Below are 22,617 nucleotides of genomic sequence, written 5' to 3' on the forward strand. Positions count from 1 at the left end.
CCTCCCTCTCTACATACCTCTCCCCCACCTTTCATCTCCCTTATTCTTTCCCCTACCGTTATCAACCTCTTCTCTTTCGAATTTATTGCTACTCACATATACCATATAAAAACATTTAAGTCACTATCTGTCTTCCAATCAGAACTTTTTGCATTTTAACCTTTCTTTATGTCAGGAAAAGATTATAGATCTAGAATTGGAAAGAAGCTCAGAGGCCATGCACCACAACCTTTTCAGTTTGCGGATGAGAACATGGAGGTCACGTGATTTGCTCAAGATTCACCCAGGTTCTCTTCCACCATATTGGGAAGTAGTTTCACGCATCAGGGAGAAGGCCGGAGAGACATTTCAGTAGAATAATGGAAGTCGCCCCTAAAATTGTACAGATAAATAGCCAGTCAACTCAGCCTACACATGGGTCTGGTTCTACTGTGGGTAGTTAACTCAGAGAGTTAAGACATGGTGTTAATAAGGCCAATGTCTTGGGTGCCATTCCCCCTTTGAAACAGTTATCTTTGCTCTCTTTTGTGATCACAGCACATCAGAGTTGAAAAGGATCAAGGGAGAATATGAAGCCCATCGATAACATCTGTGACTGGTGGATATCCATCCTTTGCTAGAATGCCTATGGAAATGGAGAACTCACTACCTTATGAGACAGTTCATTCCCCCCTTGGACGGTTCTGATTTTTCGAAAGATTTTCCTAGCACGGAACTAGAATCTGCTTTTACAACTTTTATCACTTGTTCCTAACTTTGCTCTATGGGGTCAAGCAAAACAAGTCTAACCCTTTATAACACTATAACCTTTCAAATACTTGTAAGCAGCAAAAATGTTTCCTTCCCTCCCCTCCTCCAACAAGTCTTCTCTTCTTCAGCTCCTCCAATAATAAAAACTGTTATGATAAAGATAGCTGCAATATAGAGAGTTTGCAAAGTCCTTTAAAAACATTAACACTGAATTGACATAGTTAATTCATGAAATTATGAAATGAGGCAGGCATGCCCAGTTCTTTGGGTACCCACTGGGAAAGACCACAGTTGCAGTGGGAAATGGGGCTATTATCACAGTTCAGTAAGGCACAGAGGGTATAAAGGAAAACAGCACAGAAAATACCGAGACAAGCAGCAAAAGGGGTAGGGGAGTACAGAGGTAAATGGCATGATAGAGTTTGTAAATTATCTCCTTGATTCTTGGGTTGGTTTGTTCACAGCTTCTTTTTGTTTTTCAATTTAAAAAGATTTTATTTAAAGTTTTGAGTTCTAAATTCTATCCCTCTCTCCTTCCCCTCCATTGCCCCCTCCCTGAGATGGAAAGCAATCAGATATAGGTTATATACATACAATTGTGTAAAACATTTCCATATTAGTCATTTGTACAAGAAGACTCCAATAGAAGAAAAAAATGAAAGAAAGTGAAAAACAGCACGATTCAGTCTCTATTCCATCAATATCAATTCTTTCTCTGAACGCAGATCGCATGTTTCATCATTAGTCCTTTGGGATTGTCTTGGATCATTATATTGCTGAGGATAGCTAAGTCATTCACAATTCTTGAAACAATATTGCTGTTACTGTGTTGTATGTGACTTCTAGGTCCTTCTTTGCAATTTCACTTCCTGCTATGATCACTTTATTCTGGCTACTTAAAACTTACCTGTTATACTGACTAGGGGGTGAGGTCGAGGATCAGAACAAAATAGAATTTTAACATAATCTCATTATCTTCACCAATTCTTTCGATGACATGGTTTTGTATCCCCTCACCCTCCTTGTTCTTCTCTGCATGAATGCTATCCTGTCAACATCCTTTCTAAAATTTGGTACCCAGGATTGAACACCCAACCAGATGTGTTCTAAACAGGGAAGAATACGTTGGTATTATTACCTCCCTTGTTCTGCATCTCACACCTCAATGCAAATCAAGTCAAATTAACATTTCTGAGGTCTGGTGCCATGTTGTTGACTTACGTTGAACTTGAAGAACCTGAAAACCCACAGATCTTTTTCTCTCCAATTGTCATCTAATATTTCAAGCTCCTTCCAACAGAAACATAACTAAATTCCTACTTCTTATCAGACTGACAAAAATGAAATGAGCCAAAAACATCTTGCATGACATTTAAAAATGTAACAAAAACCAAATCCTACTACACTGGTATTCAAATCCTGCTTTAATTGAAATATAATCTGTGTTTGTTTCTGTCCTTATTTGCTGATGTAATTTTGGTGTATGCTGGAGTTGAGGTGAAGGAGAGGGGAGCAAGAAGGAGAGGAACTAATCTTTCTCCCCTTTGTTTCTTCCCAAGGCTGGAATTGCATCAACAGAAGGCTCACACTTAGGGACAATCTAGTTTTCTATTCATGGAATGGTCCTCTCACTTATATTTTAAAAACATGAGGAATTAGTGACTTTTCTGTATCATTATAAATTTCTCACTGATGAGGAACACAACACATCTTTTTAAAGATTTCACAGTTCTATTTGTAGTATGTATCCCTGTCCAGACATTTTTGAAATATAATCCTATAATAAAGTATTGTGGGTGTTTCAAAGCCAGTCTCTGCTTTGTATCTAGGTTTAATACTACTCAAAGGGGTCTTTCCCCTTTGTAAGTTTCAGTTTTGGGGAATGCATCTCTGTTGCTTTGTTCTCCTCAGCAACCCACCTCCTTAATGAATCATTTATAAATTCAGATCATCATTTCAAGCACAAAAATAGTTTTAATTCACTCTGAGCAACTTCAGGATATCAGCCTCACACAGGTTGGTGAATTACAGATAGACATCCTTAGAGAATCTAACTTGATCCAGTGTAACATATAGACCTTGCATCTCTCTTCCACTCCACACTATTTCACCCCCAGACGGGTTTAGGAGGACTCATTTTTCCTGTAATCCTTTTAATACTCCATCTTGTTTGTTCCATCGCCCTTAGCTATCATCCCTGGAGTCTCTTCAACTAATAGTAAAGCGAATAAAGCATTAGAATAAGATCAAGAGGCCTGAGCTCTAGACAGGCACTGTCATTGACCACCTGTTTAACTTTGGTGAAATTAATTCTCCTCTGGGAACTTCTCTTTCCTCATACACAAAATGAGAGTGTTGGACCAGATCATCTCCCAATTGCAAAGTTCATAGATTTTCTGATTCTAGTTTCTTTTCTCACACCTGTTTCTAGCTTAGGTTACCTTCTGTAAGCTGGTCTCTGTCTTCCTGATTAGCCTAAATCCTCAATGGCTTTGTTGTCTGTCATATATCTTGGACTGAATGAATAGAAGTATGGTTTCCAGAGTGAGTGAGAAGATGGTCTCATTTTATTTTCTGTAGACTTAAGCACATACTGATATTGCTTATATTCAGTACTGGCACCATATGTTAGGAGGTACATTGACATTTTGGAGAGATATAATGGAGAGCAAACAGAATGGCTGACTTTCAAGATGTGAGTGTCTTGAGGGCAGATACTCTTTCACTTTTTATTTTTGTATCACTATTCCCTAGCATAGTATCATAGATAGACAGATAGAAAGATAGATAGATACATGGATATATAGATAGATAAGTATAGATAGAGGGATAGATAAGTTGATAGATAAGAATAGACAGATGGATAGATAAGTAGATGAGCATAATTAGATGGACAGATGAGTAGATAGATAAGTTTAGATAGACAGATAGATAGATAGATAAGTGTAGACAGACAGACATAGATAGGCAGACAGGTAGATTTGCTGGAGTCAGCTCTTATTGGCTCTTGAGAGCTAATTGTTAAATTTTCAACATTTACAACTCAGAAATTGACAAAAGCTACAAAGCAAGGCTTAATTTATTGTTTTCTTGATTGTTTAGACCTAATAAAGTGATGGAGAATATGTTAATAATGTAGGTTAACTTTTTTAAAATAAAAATAACAATAATTTTTTTAAATTTTGAGTTCCAAATTCTCCCTTCCCTCCCATCCCTCTTTCACCCACTGAGAATATAAGTAAAATTATATAAATTATATGTGTGAAATCATGCAAAACATTATTTTCATATTAGACATATCACAAAAAGCAAGAAAAAGAAAGCAAGAAAATCATGCTTCAGCTTCACTTGGAGTTCATCAGTTCTCTTTCTGGAAGTGGATAGCATTTTTTCATCATGAGTCCTTTGGAACTGTCTTGGATCATAGTCTTGATCAGAGCAGTCAAATCTTTCATAGTCTATCATCGTTATAATATTGCTGTTAACTTTCACAGTGATCTTTCTGTTCTTCTCACTTCACTTTGCATCCGTTCATGTAAATCTTGTCATGTTTTTCTGAAACCACTTTCCTTGTTTCTTATAGCACAATAGTACTCCATCACAATTAAAAGCCAATTTGTTAAGTCTTTTCCCAATTGATATGCATCATCTCAATTTCCAATTCTTTGCCTTTACCAAAGAGCTGCTATAAATATTTATACATATAGGTCCTTTTCCTTTGATCCTTTTGGAATTTAGACCCCCTAGTGTTGAGTCAAAGGATGTGCACAGTTTTGTAGCTCTTTGGGCATAGTCCCAAATTGTTCTGCAGAATGATTGGACCAGTTCACCTCTCCACCAATAGTTTAGATCAGTCAGAGGCTGGATGACCCCTTGGTGGGGATGTTGTGGAAGGAATTTATGCCCATAGGGAATGGGAGTGTGGAACTAAATGGTCTCTAAGATGTCTTCCATCCTAAGATTTTTTTATTCTATGATCATTTCTCACTTCAGCTCTTTTCTAAATCATTTCCCTTTCACATATTTGCCCCAGCTGAGTCATCTATTCCTTATTGTTCTCTCATCTTCCCACCATTTCCTCTTCTGAATCTCCTTATGATCTCTGGCTTGCTGCGTTAGCTTAGCAAAACTTTACAGGTATAAATCACTTGGATTTAAGTAGACGTAAGTGCTTGTCTTCAGCAAGGTAAATACACTTATACTCCATGTAAGTTGGGAAAGATCTTTTAAATCCAGAACTTCAATTACCTTGAGTGTTGGACTGAGGGTTGGTAGGAGAATCTAGATATACAATTCAAAAACAGGATTTTTTCCCCAGCAAGGCCATAACCAGAGAACCTCCTCTTCATCACCATGGCCTCTGAGACCATAGTAACCGGAAGTCAAAGAGCAATGAAGGGACTCCATCAAAAGGTACAGTTTCCTTCTTCTACTCATGGTATGCTGCTGTTTTCAGTCATATCCAACTCTCTAAGATCCCATTTTGGGGTTTTCTTGGCAGAAATACTGGACTGGTTTGTCTTTTCCTTCTTAGCTCATTCTACAGTTGAGGAAACCGAGGCAAGCACAGTCAAATGATTTGCCCAGGGATTCACAGTGTCTGATTTGATGGCCAGATTTGAAGTCATGAAGATGAGTCTTCCTGATTTCGAGCCCAGTGCTCTATCCACTCGGCCACCTAGCTTCCCCTGTTTATGATATAGATAGTACTCTTTCTGCAGAGATCAGCACCAGCCTGTACTTGGTTGTCCTGCCTATATTCCATGACCTGAATTCTGCTGGTGCCTCACAGTATTCAGTGCAGTATATATACATAATCTACAGAGGACTTGGTGTTAATAAAGCATACTGCTCTGGACCCTGGGCTCCAGGATTTATAGAAGTATGTCATCTTCTTCCTTGGAACCTATCCAGATGACCTTGTCCTTTGCCTTGGAGAGCTCCCCTTTCCTACTGCCAGTCACTGTGCTAAATGCTGTAATAAAAATAACAGAAATTATGGCATATGCATGTAATAGAATACAATTTTGCCATTAAAAATGATGAAGGGGATTGTTTCAGACAAACCTGGAAAGAAGTATATGAACTGATACAGAGTGAAATGAGCAGAGCCAGAAGAAATATTTTATACAGTAATAACATAATTATAAAAAGTAGACAATTTTGTTCATTTATTTTTAAATTTTGAACTCCAAATTTCTTCCCTCTGACCCCTTCCCCATCCACTGAGAAGCAAGTAAAACAATAGCAGTTATATATATGAAATCATGTAAAATATTTCTATATTAGCTATGTTGTAAAAAAGGGAGAAAATTATACTTTCATTTACACTCATAGTTCCTCAGTTCTCTCTCTGGAGGTGAATAGCATTTTTTCATCATGATTCCTTTGGAATTTTCTTGGATCGTTGTATTGATCAGAATAGCTTAGCTGATCATTACAACATGCTTGGACAATGATCTTTCAGTTCTTCTCCATTCCTCATCAGTTCATGCAGGTCTTGTCATGGTTTCTTTTCTGAAACCCCCCCTCCCATCATTTCTTATAGCACAATAGTATTCCATCGCAATTATGTGCCACAACTTGTTCAGCCATTCCCAAATTGATGGATAATCCCTCAATTTCCAATTCTTTGCCATCACAAAAGAGCTGCTATAAATATTTTTGTATATATAGGTCAAAAGCAAACAACTTTGAAAAACTGAAGTACTTTGATCACTATAACTAACCATGATTTCAGGTTACCTGTGATGGAGAATGTGACCCACTTCCTGACAGGTGATGACTCAAAATGCAGAATGAGACACACACATCTGGACATGGGTAATGTAGGAATTGGCTTTGCTTACTTGGCATGTTTGTTACAAGGTCTTTCTTTGTTTCTGCTCCTTCTCCTCTTTCCCCCTTCTTCCTTCTCTTCCTTTTCTCTTCTTCTTCTTTTTCAAGATAAAAGGGAGAGAAAACAAATTCTTGTTAATTGAAGAATAGTAATTAAAAATAAGAATAATAATAACTCATTTCTATATGGTATTTCAGAACTTATCAAAACACTTTGGTCAGAACAAGTCTATAAGAAAAGTATCCCAAGAATATGCATTTGCACTGAGTAATTGGTACTGATATTCTTCCCCGTGTGGAAGAGGCTGGACAACCTACATTCAGGAGAGTCATGGTGACATGTAATGGGAACAGCTTGGAGAGACTTTAGAGCATGTGTAGACATTCTCCAATGGGCCCTAGTCTATTAACCATGTAATGGGCAGCAGCTTCTTTGATTGACTTGAGGTCCTAGAACTGGGAGTGTCTTCCAAACACCTTCATCTGCCTCAGCCCTTTCTCTTGGGAAATCTCTGCTCTTAGTCTCACTCTGTGAATGGCATCCAATGAGAGACAGTACTGTATGGGGTGAGGACTTAGATTCTCTCCCTCTGAGGCTGACATGTCAATCTCATAAAAATAGTCCATAGTTTTTTGCCTTGGAATTTATTCTTTTGTTTTAGGTGGGGAAATTGGAAGCTATGACCTTGTGAATTTTGAAAGGTCAGGAAAGCAAACTCTCTAGAATATGCTGGATTTTCAGCCAGCCCTGCATTGATTCTTTAAGCAGTAGGGAGCAGCCTTTATAATGAATCTAGCCATAGCTGAGTTTAGAACTCATTGGGCAGTGATGCTGCATTTGGAAATGAATTTAGTGACATCAGTACTACATTGAAACTGTCCCAAGAGACCAAGGTGATATGGAGATACCCCCAAGGTATCGGGTAGAAAGGTTTGTACTTCAGTTTTTTAAAAAAAATCTTTAAAGTAAATATCCCTTTCTAAAAGCCAATTTAGGTTGAGTAGTTAAATGGAATTGGAGGCCTAATCACTCACTGGTGGCTAACAGGAGGTGGAACCGCAACTAGAAGGGGTTGAGGCAATATAGCATTAGAGAGACTACCCCAAGCCCCTCAGGTACACCCTTAGAACTCTGAGGGGAAGATGTAGAAGCCTGGTTCTGAGATAATGAGCACAGAGCATATGCTCTACATCAAAATTGCAGAAGTGAATGAGAGTCTTAAAGTGAATCTAGATCAATGGTCTAGCAAACTCCAGGCCAAAGGCCAAATCACTCCTAAAGTAAGAATGGTTTTTACATTTTCAAATACAATTTTATATTTAACTTTATATTGAATAAGTAACTCTGTGAGTTTTTTAAGCCATAATCTTTTTTTAAATTTTTCTTATATTTTACACTTCCTGCAGTTATTTTTATAATTTTCCTAAGTTACATGAAAAAACAATTTTTAACATTCATTTTAAAAACTTTAAGTTCCAAATTCTCAACCTTCCTATCTCCCTCATTTAGAAGACAAGCAGTTTGATATAGGATATACATGTATGAATATATAACTTTGTCAGGGATTGAAGTCAAGTCCATTGTTAAAAATTTCATCCTCTTCTCTTAAAAAAACCTGTAACATCTGCTCTTCCCTTAGTCCCCATTCTCCACGATTTTTCATCTGTCAGTGATTGTTGGGGATGTGATGGTAAGTGCTTAACAACTGACTTCACCAAAAGAAAAAAATATACTCACCAACCCACTTTAAAGTTTAATTTGCATCATTAGCATTTCCCCCTCACTTTCTTAAATCTAGGCTATGGTTGTGGTTTGTCTTTCATTCTCAAAAAAGACCATGCCACCAGGGAGATGATGACATGACTTGCAATTGACTTTGATTTAAGTGAGGGAGGGCTATGCAAAGTCACCAACCTCTCTTTCTCCTCCAGAACCATCTGGCTCTAGTGGCAAGATAGCCATCAGGAGGAAGGAGACAGAGGGATAAATGCTCACTCTGAAAATTTAGTAACCTGTGCAAGCTAGCTCCAGCCAAACGTGTTGACCTTGACTCAACAGTGCTGCCTGACAGTTCTTTCACAGCTGGGAGATAGTAGCTTATCTGAGGCAGGTGACTTGAATTCATCAAAAACTGTCTTCTAACTTGCCTTGGACATTAACTTCTTATTGGCTATTTTGATTCTGTCTCTTCAGGTCCAAAGGTTATTCTCTTTGGAAGAGAAGAAGAATGAGCAGAGAGAGAAGAATAACCCTTTTGGATTCTCCTCTCCCCACTCCCCACCCCTCCCCCACACTCCACACCCTTAAAAAAAAAAAACAAACTTTTTTTGGTAGTCCTTACTTGACTCCCTAGCTTCAGCTCATTCCAAGCTTTAACATGCCAAACACTTCTTGAAAAAGAATATTATTCCACATACAACATTATTCTATATTATAAAGATTCTTTCTCAACCTTGGAGAAGCCTAACCCCTATCAGAGAAGATTATACCATGCTCATGTTCCTTCTCCTTTAGTGATCCTCACTTCTAGTTTCTGTACATCTATTGTAAATTTAAGCAGGTTAGTGAGTTCCCAGCATGTCCAGCAGACACCAGTTCCTTGTTAGTGAGAATCAGATCCAGAATAACATGCGGAGAATGTATATTCCCCTTCTCATTTTAATTTTATGTTATTAAAACTATGTAATCACAACATAGTAAGTACTTAAATATATGGGTGCCAAGGGAAGAGATTAAAATGCTCCTAAGAGATAGAGACAACCAGCTGAAAATCTGAACAATGGATTTCATATTTAATATCTGAGCAAAACTTCAACTCCTAGGCTAGATTGGGCCCTAAGAACTAGGAGAAAATGTTTCTTGCCACATGACTCTGGAAAATCCACCAGTGCCTATTCAGGCAGTATACAGTTGGGGCAGGTCCAGAGGAACAACTCAAACACCACCTGGTGGTTAACTCAGATATTACACTCAGATATTCCAAACCCCTTGGCTGCATGTTTGTCTATATGACAACACATACAAATTAATAGTCTGCAGTCACAAACATCAGGGAGTCAAACTATTACAGTGAAATTTCATATTACATGCTGATTAAATTCTAGAATCAATACATAAGGGGAAAATTATTATTATTATATAGTCAAAATTATCCTTTTTCAAATTCCTTAAATTGCTTACTCCGTCCTTGGTGTTTTGTCTTGCCCCCTCTCCACTTCAATAGGTGTCAGGAGTTGATGTGGGGTTAAGGGTGGCAGGGTGCACTGGGAGAAGTGACATTCCTCACTCCAGAGTATATGATAATTAGGTGGAATTGTGAAATTAAAGATAGAATCTTCTGTGCTATTTAAATTATACTTTCTCTCTCTCTCTCTCTCTCTCTCTCTCTCTCTCTCTCCATTTTCTATCACCATCTCTATCTCTGTCTCTTGTCTCTACCTGTCTCTTGCCCTTCTTTCCCTCCCCCTCCTTATCTCTATTTCTGTTTCTTCTTTTTTTAATCTCTTTATATAATTTAAATGCATATATGACAGGACTCTACTCATCCAGACTGCATATATCTTTAGATACTTAAACTTTGTACATTTGTCCCCAATGATGGGGAGGAACAAGGTCTTGAAAACATGGGTTTTTCTTATTTTTACTTAGTGTTAATAGGTACTGCTATGCACTTACTGAATTCTTTTCAGTGATGAGGGTCCAGGTGTTGGTAGCCCCACACTTACCTTAGCAGTTATGTGCTCCACCCAGAACCAGGATGCACTAAGAAGTACTAAGTTTTCTATGGTTCTTAGAGAAGAGGTTCTTTCTCCTGCCTGATTTTGCCTTCTTTTAGGTAGCAGTGCTCATCCCCTTAATCTGCAGGTGTGGATACTATGGATGTTTCCAATTTGGTTCTTTCCAATTAAACTTAACGCTACTCACTGGAGAGCTCTACCTGCTTTTCTTTACTGCTATATTTCAACGGACCCCATTCATGTAGGCATGGTATAATTGGGTTGGATGTACAATGTTTGACTAATTTTCCATGAATATGAAAGTTGTAAATTCAAATGTTATCCATGTATCCACAGCCAACTGGAGAAATTGAGATGTATAGCACTTAACTGGTTTCTGTGTCCTCCTCAGGAATGGTCATCTGGATTCAGATGCTAAACACTCCTCCTGTCATATCTGTAGCCCAGGAGTGGGGAAACTGTGGCCTTAAGACCACATACCTTCTAAATCCTTAAATTTGGTCTTTTGACTGAACCATTGGATCCATTTGGATTCAGTTAAAAAGTTGCCCTTAAGGAGTTAGAAGGCTAGATGTGACCTTAAGGCTAAAGTTCCTCACCCCTGTTACTCTTTCCTGGCTCACCATTAGCCTTCCCAGTTTGCTCTTGCCCAGAGGTAAGAACATCCCTATAACATACAATTTCATCATGGAAAAGCAGCTTCGAGACTAGAAATTTCCATCTTTTCTTTCTTTAGCCCTCTCTTCTCCCCAAGTTCAAGCACTGGATATGTTCTGGGTCTTTTCTACTCTAGCCTCTTAGATCTCTTCATAAAATAGCTAGTAATAATAACTAACACTTATATAGTGCCCACTATGTGCCAGGTACTATGCTAAAGACTTTATAAATAGTATCTCATTTGACCTTCACACAACTGTGGGAGGTAGGTGCTATTATTGTCCCCATTTTACAGATGAGGGAACCAAAGCAAACAGAGGCAAAGTGACTTGACCAGGGTCACATAGCTTGTAAGTGTCTGACACAAAATGATTAAGACAAAAAAACCCCCATATATTAACAAATACTTATATAAAATACTGCCTCTTTCAAAAATGGCCATTTTGCTGTTGAAAGGGGCAAAAAGAGAACATTTGTGTAAGGACAATGTATAAAAGAACTTGAAGAGATACATAGCCTATCAGATTGAGAAGAGAGCATTGTTCTTGAGGACCATTCTTCAAGGCAGGAAGAATGTACTGGGAGGGCCTGTTTGTAGACATAACAATGACTGGAGTAATAATGATGGCTGCAGGGCATTTGGCCCATCAACTCATTTGCATGTTATTATATTAAGAGTTTTAAAGGCTGTAACTAAGAAATTATAAATCAAATAACTGTTTGGGCTCTGTGGGAATATTATATAAGGACTGCTGAGGTCATGCCTTGTGGAAAATTGGAATTGTTGAATTTGACACGATAAGATAGAGATGGATCACTGCTTATGGAGAAGGTACTGATTTGAGGCCTTAGAAACCAGAGAAGAAGCTCTAGGGATAAGCCAGTCAGAGAAAAGTAGAAGAGGAGAAAAGTGGGAAGCTGAAGACAGGCATCCTGTAGAGAAGGCACCTAGGGTGATGAGAAAAACCTTTTTTACAAAAGATAGACTGGAACAAACCATAGAAGCTAAATCAGTTAAGAAAGTTACCTTAATCCTCATAGACTCTGCACCTGTTGGAAGCTCATTGGATGAGAGATGAAGGGGAAAAAAATATAAGTATCTACCTTGTACAAGGCTACACATTTTATCTCATTTGTTTCTCCTAACAACCCTAAGAGGCAAGGGTTGTTATTATCACTGAGGCAGATAGAGGTGAAGTGACTTGACCAGGGCCACATAGCTAGAAAGTGTCTAAGGTCACATTTGAACTCAGGTCTTTCTGACTTCAGATCCAGGACTTTATCCACTTTGCCACTTAGTTGTCTCTATGGAGACAGATGAATGCTGTTGCTATGTAGAGAGCTATCTGATTTATTGCTTTCTAACCTTATCTAGATCTTAAGAGGAAGGAAATTTCCTAGGGGTACCTGATATAATGGTATACTGGTCAATGTTTAACAACTGCTTTTCCAAGGGAAAAATGAATATGTGACATAGTTTTAAGTTTAATCTGCATCACCACCATTTTCTCCATCACTTTTTAAAGTCCAGACAATAAACAAAATATAACTTCAAGCTCTGATTTGTAGTGTTTGCTTATTACCACACCATAAATGCCCATGCTGAAAATTTAACAATAGACTCCCCAATGCCTAGAGCCAGTAGAAGCTGGCTCCAGTATACTCCTGACTATATTACTCTCTACTGCCCTTTGGTTTAACAAGAAACAAGAAACAATGAGGAAGAAAGATAAGCTTTGCTGGGAGAAGAGGCTTTGTTTTGCTAAAAGGCTGATTGGATATAGGAGAACCCTTTGCTATTTGAAAAGCTGGCTGGAAAAAAGGCTGAATTGCATTATTGCTCTCTACCATTTGAGAAGGATCAACTCTTCGGAAGCCAAGAGCATATCTGAGAAGCCAGGCAGTTCTCCAGACTAAGGGAAATGCTTGCTGCTAAAAGAGCATAACTCTTTCTCAGCACCCAGCCAATGGTGGCTGGATGCTAAAAGAGTTTCTCATGCTTTAGCATTAGCAGAGAAGTGATTTTGCCTAGTAAGTGGTATGTGTGACAAACTGTTATCTAAAGAGATCCCCCAATTTTTAAAATAAAAATAAAAAGACCCAGAACATCAAGGTCTGTCACTAAAGAGTTATGAGTTGCCTTGGACACATGGGTTTCCTTCCTCATATGTCTGCTTGCTAGCTTTCTGTACGTGTCCGCTTTTCCCCCACTGATGAAATGTGTACTAGAGAGAGAGAGGGTATGGGCTAGGTTTATGGATGGATTATGATGTGTATTGTCTATTAAGTGTTACAATTATTCTTGCTCTTGTTTTCTACTAAGTATATCTTTTGATTATTTCAATTTTGTCTTATTGTTAAGTACATGTTTTATATTTAACAGTTAATGACACCACAGTGACTGATTTTGTGTAAATACAAAACACACTGGTAGGGGCTCAGAATTAATGGTAACTAGTAAGAATGTATCCCACACATACAAGGGTAACACCTAGAACACTGAAATCAAATAATTGTTAAGTGGCTATGGCTAGCTCTCTACCCCAGAAAATACCCCTCACCCCTAACCCACCCCCTGAAGCCCAGGTACAATGTCAGATGCCGTGCCTATGGACTATTCTGCCTGCTTGGGTGAGCTTGGTACCATAATCAGATAACATCTAAAGCATGAAACAGTAACCCACCATACTTATTTTGAAACTTTGTAGAATCTGCTGAAAAGAAAGATGTTTCACTTTCCTCACTGACCTTTCTTGTCTGCTGCCTGTGCAGCTCACAGATCTGGATGCCTTAGCAAGTCAGGCTTGAGTACCTTAGTCTTTTCCGATGCAGCAGTCTCCTGATGGTGGTCATCTACAACCATGACCCCACCAAAGGAAATCCCAGCTTCTCAAAATGAGATGGTGACCTGGACTCACTGAGAAACCCAGAGCAGAAGACGAACTCAGGGAATCCTGGATGTGGCCAGTATCAGAGTGTACTTTGTCTCTGAACATTTGTCACAGTGATTTCGTTTCCTTTTTCCTTGGTAGAGAGGAGGGAAGAAAAAGGGAAAGTACATGCTTGTAAACTGAAAAAATAAAAAAGGAAAAGCCTTGGAAGAATTTGAGAATTCAGGCTCAGACTTGCCAAGGCAAACTCATGCTCTCATTGCCATGTACATGTAATCGACATGGAGGTCAGGGGGAAGGGAGAGAAATCACCCCCTCTCCCTGCCACCCCCCCAACACACACTTTGCTGGAAGTGCTAGAAAGAGCTGGCATTGGCTCTGTCCCAACAAAGAGGCCCCACCCCTTGAAAGAGACCAGAAACTGTCTCTTCTCTTTGTTTGTAGTTTACAGAGTGGGCAGAATGGAAAAATTCATCTTTCACATAGCCTCTAGGCACAGGGAAACACCAGAACCAACCAGAGGCTGTTGGCAAGGGCCAGAGTATGTGACCCACTAGGAGTCAGGGGATATCCTGAGTCCCATCACTCCTGTCACACTATAATTAGACAAGTTCTGTTATATGAGAGCAATGTCTGTCTCTTGAATCCAGAAACTAGTCAAGCCTTTGATTCCATCTGGTCTCAGACTGTAAAGCCTTAGAGCCCAGAGTACAATCTGTGTCCAGCACGGTCTCTGGGACTCTGAGATGACCTGGTCATGTTCTCATTGGAGGCAAAGGGACTCAGCCTAAACAGGCAACTTTAGGGGTAGGGTGGAAACCACTCTTCAGGAGGTGGAGAAAAGGCCAGATAGCAGCCTCCCTGACTCAGGCTAGGCTCCTGCTGCTCCCTTACACCACTTCTGGGTGGGGATTGAGGTGTCTGATGGGGAGCTGGGACTGCAGAGCCAGCTGTCAGCCAGCAGGCACACTGGGTGTTGGGATGAAGTGAGAAAATTGAAACTGAAATGAGATCCAAGAGCCCACAGCAGATGGTGCTCCCAGACAAGCCTGCCTCTCTCCCTGCTCCTCACGTTCCTTGTCTCCTTCCCTCCCTCCTATCCTCATGCTGGGTCACCTTTCCTCCTCCTTTTTCTGTTGTCTTTGCTTCTCCCCATTCCTGTCCCCTGTCCTCTCCTCTCTTCTCTTTTTTTCTTTCTCTCTCTCTCTCCCTCCCTCCCTCCCTTCCTTCCTCGCCACCCATTCTCTCATCTCTTCCTGTCTTAATCCTCTTCCTCCTCCTAGTGACTGGATCTCCAGACCACCAGGAAAGGCTACAAAATCTGGGTATTTTGAGGCTGTATTGGCAAATACCCTAATAAACTGAAATCTTACTGAACTGACTGTTATTGTGGAGAAACAGCTTCCCTTCATCTCTTCTTTCTTCTTAGGGTATAGAGACATAGCTATAGAGCTGGGAGAGACCTTAGATATCATCTAGTCTAACTCTTCATTTTACAGATAAGGAAACTGAGACCAAGATAGGGTGTGTCTTCTGCAAGTTAGTCAGAGAGCAAATGGCTGAGCCAGGATTCAAACCAAGGATCTCTGTCTCCAAATCCGACATTCTTACTGCTGTGTTGTATTGCTGTATGGCCTCTGTCTCCGTCTTTGTCTCTCCACCTCCTTTGTCTTTGGCACACAAATATGTGCAACACAGAGGCAGACACAGCACATATGCATAGGGACACAGGCAAAGGGGAGCAACGCCCTACGTCCCCCTACCCCTGACAGAACTGCGTGCATGTGCACATCCACTGATTAGGCAGTGGTACCTGAGAGGAAGAAGCAAGCTGGCCGCTCCCTCCCTCCCTCCTCCCCGATGCTGCTGCTGCAGAATCTGGCTGCTCCATCTTAGTCACTGGGCCCTCCACCCCACCTGCTCAGATCTCTGCAGCCTCCTAGTGTCCTTCTCTGCCTCTCACACCCCACCCTGCTCTGAAGAGCCCCCAGAGGGCCCCAGAGTGCCTCCCCTCCTCCCCTGGCAGCTTCTCCCATCACGTTGATTTAAGTGGTTTCTTGCCTGCCCTTTGCACACCCCTCCCCCCCATAATCAATCTCTAGCTAACCACTATACAGGACTGGTTGTAAACCAGTCATGGTTAATGGCACTTGGGGGAGGGGAGGACCCGTCCCGATGTTCTTAACAGCTTTAGCTTTGGAATACTTTGTCTTTGCGGCCTCCCAGGTTACTGTCTCCCCCTTTCCCCTCAGCCGCAGCTTCCCAGACCCTCCTTGATCCTCATTCCCTTTGAGAGGTCCCAAGTTACCCTGGACAGGGGGATTTCTTTATAGACCTTAAGACCCAGGAACAAAGATGCTTTCAATCAGGGAAGGAGGGATTGAGAACAATTAAGCCAGGGGGATCCTTCCCAACAAGGCCCCCAATCTATGCCCCTCCCTCCCTCCTCCTCTTTTCTTCCCTCCTTCCTTCCTTCCCACCAAGAGGCTTGATAGCAGGAATATTCTTGCTGCAAAGCTGTCTTGGTCTAGGCAAGCAAAGAAGACCCCCTGCGCTCTGTAGCTAGGTAGGTGCATGGAAATGGGATTCCCTTTTCTTCCTCAATCACCAGACAGCCTTCCCAAACCTTCACTTTTAGAAAAACAAAGGAGAAATTGAGGCAGAGGATATCAGGGATGTTCTCTGGTCCCCAAGTGGGGTGGGGGTGAGAGAGATGGGAAAGGGGCCATCTCTGACTGGCACCCTGTTTATAAGCGTGCAGCCCAACCAGTAGGAAGGAAATATTTGGTCTTTCTGATTCAAAGGATGATAGATTTAAAGCAGGGAGCTTAATGGGCATTTCATTCTGTCACCTCATTTTATAGACAAACTATTTTCTATCACCAAACCTGTGAACTCTTCCTCTCCCCTCCTTGGAACATACTTCTTCCTTCCTGTTTGCCTCTCAGAAGAACCCTTAACGGCTCAGTTCTATAAGAGTCCTCTCCTGATCCCCACTTGTATTTATTTTGTACCTGTGTGTACATGCTGCTACCATCCCCCCAACCCCCCAAAGTAGAACATCAATCAATCAAATACAAAGAATAAAGCAATCCCTGTCCTTAAGGAGCTTTACATTCCAATGAGAGAGACGTTTGGATAGATATAGACACACATCATTCATCATCTCATTTCAGCTGTTTTTCACCCATGCCTCACTCTTTGTGACCTTCCTTCCTCTCCCATGGAGTTTTCTTTGAAAGGATGCTGGAGTGGTTTGCTATTTCCTTCTGCAGCTCATTTTACAGATGAGGAAACTGAGGCAAATAGGGTTAAGTGACTTGCTCAAGGTCACTCAGTGTCTGAGGTGGGATTTGAATTCATGAAGATGAGTCTTTCTGACTCTATGCCTGGTGCTCTATCCACTGTGCCACCTAGTTGCCCTTCACACACACACACACACACACACACATACATGAAATAATCATTAAAAGAATAAATGTAAAGTAGTTAAATCCAAGGTAGTGTGGGAAGGTGAGCACCAGCGTTAGGAAGAGTTGAAGGAAAGGTTTCATGTTAAAGGCAGTGCTTGAGCTGCCTCCTTAAAGCCCAGAGGGATTCTTTGAGGCAGAGGTGAGGATAGAGTACCTGGAGGATGGCCAGGCCAATGCAGAAGCACCCAGGTGGGAAACGAAGTATTAAGTGGTTTGTTCACCATTTCACAAGGAATAAATGGCTGTTGGCATTCGGACCCAGATGCTCTGACTCCAAATCCCAGGTTCCTTCCACTGATCCTCCACAGCTTGTCCAAACTTGACGTAAGAAATGCTCATCTTCATCAAAGTGAGTTCTTTTCCAACTGTTCCTTTTTCCTTCTTCGGCAAATTTCTGATGGCCATCTGGGTCCCAGACCTCTCCCTATTTTCCACCGACAGAGGATGGGAATTATTATTTTTTCTATGTCCCCACAGGGCTCAGAAACCAAGTTTGGATTCATTCCTAGTGTTATTAACTCCTGGTGTTATTAGCCTCTTTGATCTTCTTGATCTTCTTTCTGACCTTTTAATGTTAATGTTTTTCCCCAAGGTCGATTTCCTTCGCTCTGGACAAACTTTATACGTAGGTATGTGCAAAGTAGATGTAAGATGCTTTTGAGGGGAAAGGCTGGTGGATGGATCAAAAATGATTCACATCAAATGTTGTACTTGAGTTGAGGCTTGAAGAAATTCTAAGGAAGCAGAAGAGAGAAGGAAGTCTCTATTCCAAGCATGGGGTCAACTTTTGTAAGGGCCTGGAGACAGGGGTTAGAGTATGAGGAATAGGAGGGAGGACAGTTTGACCGGACTTGTGTGTGTGTGTGTGTGTGTGTGTGTGTGTGTGCGCTTGTGTGTGCGCGTGTGTGTGTGTGTAGAATAGAAAGGTAGATTGGGACCAGATTGCTAGCAGAGGAATTGATAGTCGATCCTGGAGGTCATAGGGAGCCACTAGTGACTAGAGTTTATTGAGTCCTAGTTATGGATAGGGTTAGATCTATGTTGTAGGAGCAGCACTATGAAAGCTAGCAGGAAGATGGACTGAAGAAAGGAGGGATCTGAGGCTGTAAGACCAATTAGAAAGTTGTTACACAAATGCAGGGGAGAGGCAATGAAGGCTTAAGCTACATTGTATGACTGGGGAGAAGGGGAACAGGTTCAAGAGATGTCATGGCTCTCCTATCTATTGTTTGCTGTTCTCTTCAGTACAGGCTGAGCAGTTCCCATGTGCATATTTTTTTCTTCCCTGCATAATAAAAGCCCTTCTTTAATAAAAAAAAAAGAGAGAGAGATGTCATGGGATGGAATGATAAGATTTAGTAAACTGCTTGCAAACAGAGTCGTTCCCTCCCTCTGCTTCTACTCCTACCTCAGCAAGCAACCCCCAAATCCATATCTTTAGTCCTGACTTCTCTTATAAACTCCAGACTTTCATGCTCAACTTCACTTTTCAAATGCTTATAAGGCATCTGGGAGCTCAGTGTTTTCTTGGCAAAGACACTGGAGTAGTTTGCCGTTTCTTTTTCCAGCTCATTTGACAGGCGAGTAAACTGAGGCAGACAAGGTGATATGACAGCTAGTAAGTGTCTGAGGCCAGATTTGAACTTGAGAAGATGAGAGTTCCCTCCTGCAGAGCTGGTGCTCAATGCAGTATGGCACCACCTTGCTACCCTGGATATACCACAGACACCATAGACTCAACATGAAAAGAGTCAGCTGAGTATTATCATGGAAAGATGTGAGTTTGAATTACAGCTCTGCTCTGACCAGCTGTGTCATCTTCAATCACTTCCCCTCCCTGGGTCTCAGTTTCCCCCTCTATAAAATGAGGAGGTTGGATTAGATGACTTCTCAGGTCTCTGCTAACTGTACATCCTGTGGTCCTAAGAGCTCCAGTTTCTCAATGCACAAGAGGATACGAATGCCTGAAACCCCCCAAGTCTCAGGCTGGTTTTGAGGCAGGCATCTTTGTAAGTTTCACACAAATGTGAGAGCTATTGCAGTGACATTTAGTGAGTTCCCATTTTGGTTTTAAAGTGCCCTGGTGCACCAGGCTAGGAGGGTTACAAAGGAAACAGAAGGCACTTTACTTCCATCTGGTTGGGGGGATGGGAGACAGAAGCCAGACATGAGCCAGACACATGAAACTGCTGAAGAACACACTGACTGAGCAGCAGCCTAAATGAATGCCAGTGGATGTGGGGTGTGAACTGAAGGCCAGGAGGCAAACTGGCAAGTGTGTGACTCAAGCCTTTGCAGAAAATGCCGAACTCTAGTCCATCCAAGGTCATGGGCAAGTAATTCCTCTCTGAAATGAAGGAGAGGTTTGGACCAGATCATAGGATCACAGATCTAAGGCTGGAAAGGATCTCAGAAGGGAGCAGGCCTGTCCAACTCCTTCCTTTTACACAAAAAGCCAAGCAGGTTCAATGACTTACTCAAGGTTACGCTAAATTTCAGAGCTACTGAATCTTTTCACTTTTCTTAACCCCTTCCTGTTCTATATTCTGTATAGTCTGCAGAGACTTTTGGCTGGTTCAGGAAGAGTTGAAATCAGATGAAATTTTTATGTATTTAATTTTTGGAGACAATTGGAAGGGTCACACAGCTAATAAGTGTCTGAGGTCAGATTTGAATTAAGGTCCTCCTGACTGCAGAACTGGTGCTCTATCCAAGGTAAAACTTTTAAAAGAGGGTTCCTATAAGGAAACTCTGAGATTTCCCTTGTTTCTTGGCACAGTGGCATTGATCACAGTCTAGGGCTCAAACCTTGTCGCTTACCAAGACAGTCCTCTTATACCATGGCCTGAGCTGGAAGTGACCTCAGAAAGCCAGCCTCAGTCTTTTATTTTACGTATGAGAAATCTGAGGCTCAGAGGGGTTCATCGTCTTGCTTGAGATCACATAGGGAGTGGTCATCAGAGACAAGATTTGAACTCAGCTCCTTGGACTCTAGAGCCAGTGTGCTTTACATCATACCACAACGCATCTTCCTCTAGTAGTCATCCGGAGTTCTCCCTTAGCATAATTGTGAAGGAGCTGAAGCCTGTCCTCCTTAAGTAAGTTCTATTTCTGTGCTATCCACCTCCTTCCCAATGTCTTCCCCCATCCCCCCTAGCCAAACCTCCCAACCCCAAAGGATATTAGCAACATTTACACTTTGCTGTGAACTTAAGATGCTCTCTTATGTTCCCCAAGGGCATTTATTTATTTTCATGTTTCTCTAAGGAAATGAAAGACTATTCTGGATTTAAAGTATCAATGAACAAATAGGCGGGAGGGGGTGTATTTGGTTCCTTAAATACTATTCAATTAATAAGCATTTATTAAGCTCTACCCTGGGCTAGGCACTGTGGCTGGAGGCATGAGACTATAATAAGAACTTATACTTACATGGTGATTTGTGGTTATACTTTACACTATGGGGTGTTTCAGAGGACTAGCACCTCTAGTGTGAGGGCTTGTTGAGCTGTTTTTAGGGCTGCTCATCCACCTTTGGTGTCCACCTCTCTTCTAACTCTCACCTGTGGCTCCATGAAGCTGTAGCATTCAAAGAAGCCACACCCTGGTAGAACCATCTCTCTGGATGGGCTAAATCAGGTTGAGAGTAACTAACGGGTCTCAAATCCATCAGCGAATTAGAGGATATTTTCCTCAAGCGTGTGAAGACTTTCTTCAGGTGAAATGGGCAAATGAGAGCAATTTGTTCCAACAGTCATGAAGGTGACTAAAGCAGGTGCTGTGGATCGCTTGTGTGTGTTTGTCCTTCGTTGCCGAAGAAGACCACGCCATTGGAGAAATGATGACATGACTTGCACTTGATTTTGTTTTTTTGAGTGAGGGAGGGCTGTGCAGGTCACCAGCCTCACTTCTCCTCTAGAGCCATCTGAATCCAGTGACCAGATATTCATCGGGATGACTGGAGATGACCCAGGATGAGGCAATTGGGGTTAAGTGACTTGCCCAAGGTCACACAGCTAGTGAGTGTCAAATGTCTGAGGTGAGATTTGAATTCAGGTCCTCCTGACTCTTGCACTGGTGCTTTATCCACTGCATCACCTAGCTGCCCCACGTAGATCACTTGAAGCTTGGTCACACATCAAAGATGCCAAGATCATCCACTGTATCCCAGGCCATCGCCATTTGTCTTGACTTTTGTTTTGCATCGGACTTCAATGACTCTAGAAGAGAGACTGAAGCCTTTGTGCAACTCTGCCTCACTTAAATCCAATTCACCCATGAGTCTAAACATCACCTATAATGTCATTGATCCTCTTCAAAACAAAGGACAAACAACAACTTCATAGTTACAAAGCATAGCCAATGGAAAGCAGCCCTGAACAGTCAGAACTGGGCTCCCACAGTAAGACTGCCTGTAAGTAATATATGAGCCTCAGTTTCTTTGTAAAATGAGGATAATTACACACCTGCCTCATAGGGATGTTGTTAGGAAATCACTTTGGCCAGAGTGAAAGTGCTCTAGAAATGTGAATTGCTGCTATTATTACAAGCATGGTGAGGCAGGTAGGTGGCATAGTGGATAGAGCGCTGGTCTTGGAGTCAGGAAGACCCACATTCAAATCTTCTCTCAGATACTGTGTGATCCTGGACAAGTCACTTAATCTGTGTTTGCCTCAGTTTCCTCTGCTGTAAAATGGAAATAATATCAGTACCGACTTCAGGGTTGTTGTGATGATCAAATAAGATAATATCTATAAAGTGAGTGGCACACAAGTGCTATATATAATATAAAAACATGTAAATATATGTATATGTAATATAAAATAACTATATATAAGTTTATATATATATATACATATATACATGTGCTATATAAACGATTATTCTCTTTTCCATTAAAAGCCTCAGTTTAAATCTGTCAGGGAGGGGGAGTGGAGGAAGGGATAGAATTTGAAGCTCAAAACTTTTTTTAATGTTAAAATTGTTTTTAATATGTAATTAGAAAAAATATTATTTAAAAAAGAATAAATCAAATCTCTGACACTTCAGAACAGATGGACCCTACTCGAATCTCTTCACCTCCCTGGGTTTTCTCATCTGTAAAATTAAGGAATTGAGCTAGATGATCTCTAAGGTCCCTTTTAACTCTCAGTGATTCTACAATTCATTGAACGTGAAGAACTGTTATGACTATTATTTTATCTGATCCTCATAACAGTCCTGGGAAGGAGGCACTGGGAACATTCTTCTCTCCTTTTGACAGAAACGGA

Source organism: Notamacropus eugenii, chromosome 2, assembly GCF_028372415.1.
Source record: "Notamacropus eugenii isolate mMacEug1 chromosome 2, mMacEug1.pri_v2, whole genome shotgun sequence".
NCBI classification, from domain to species: Eukaryota; Metazoa; Chordata; class Mammalia; order Diprotodontia; family Macropodidae; genus Notamacropus; species Notamacropus eugenii.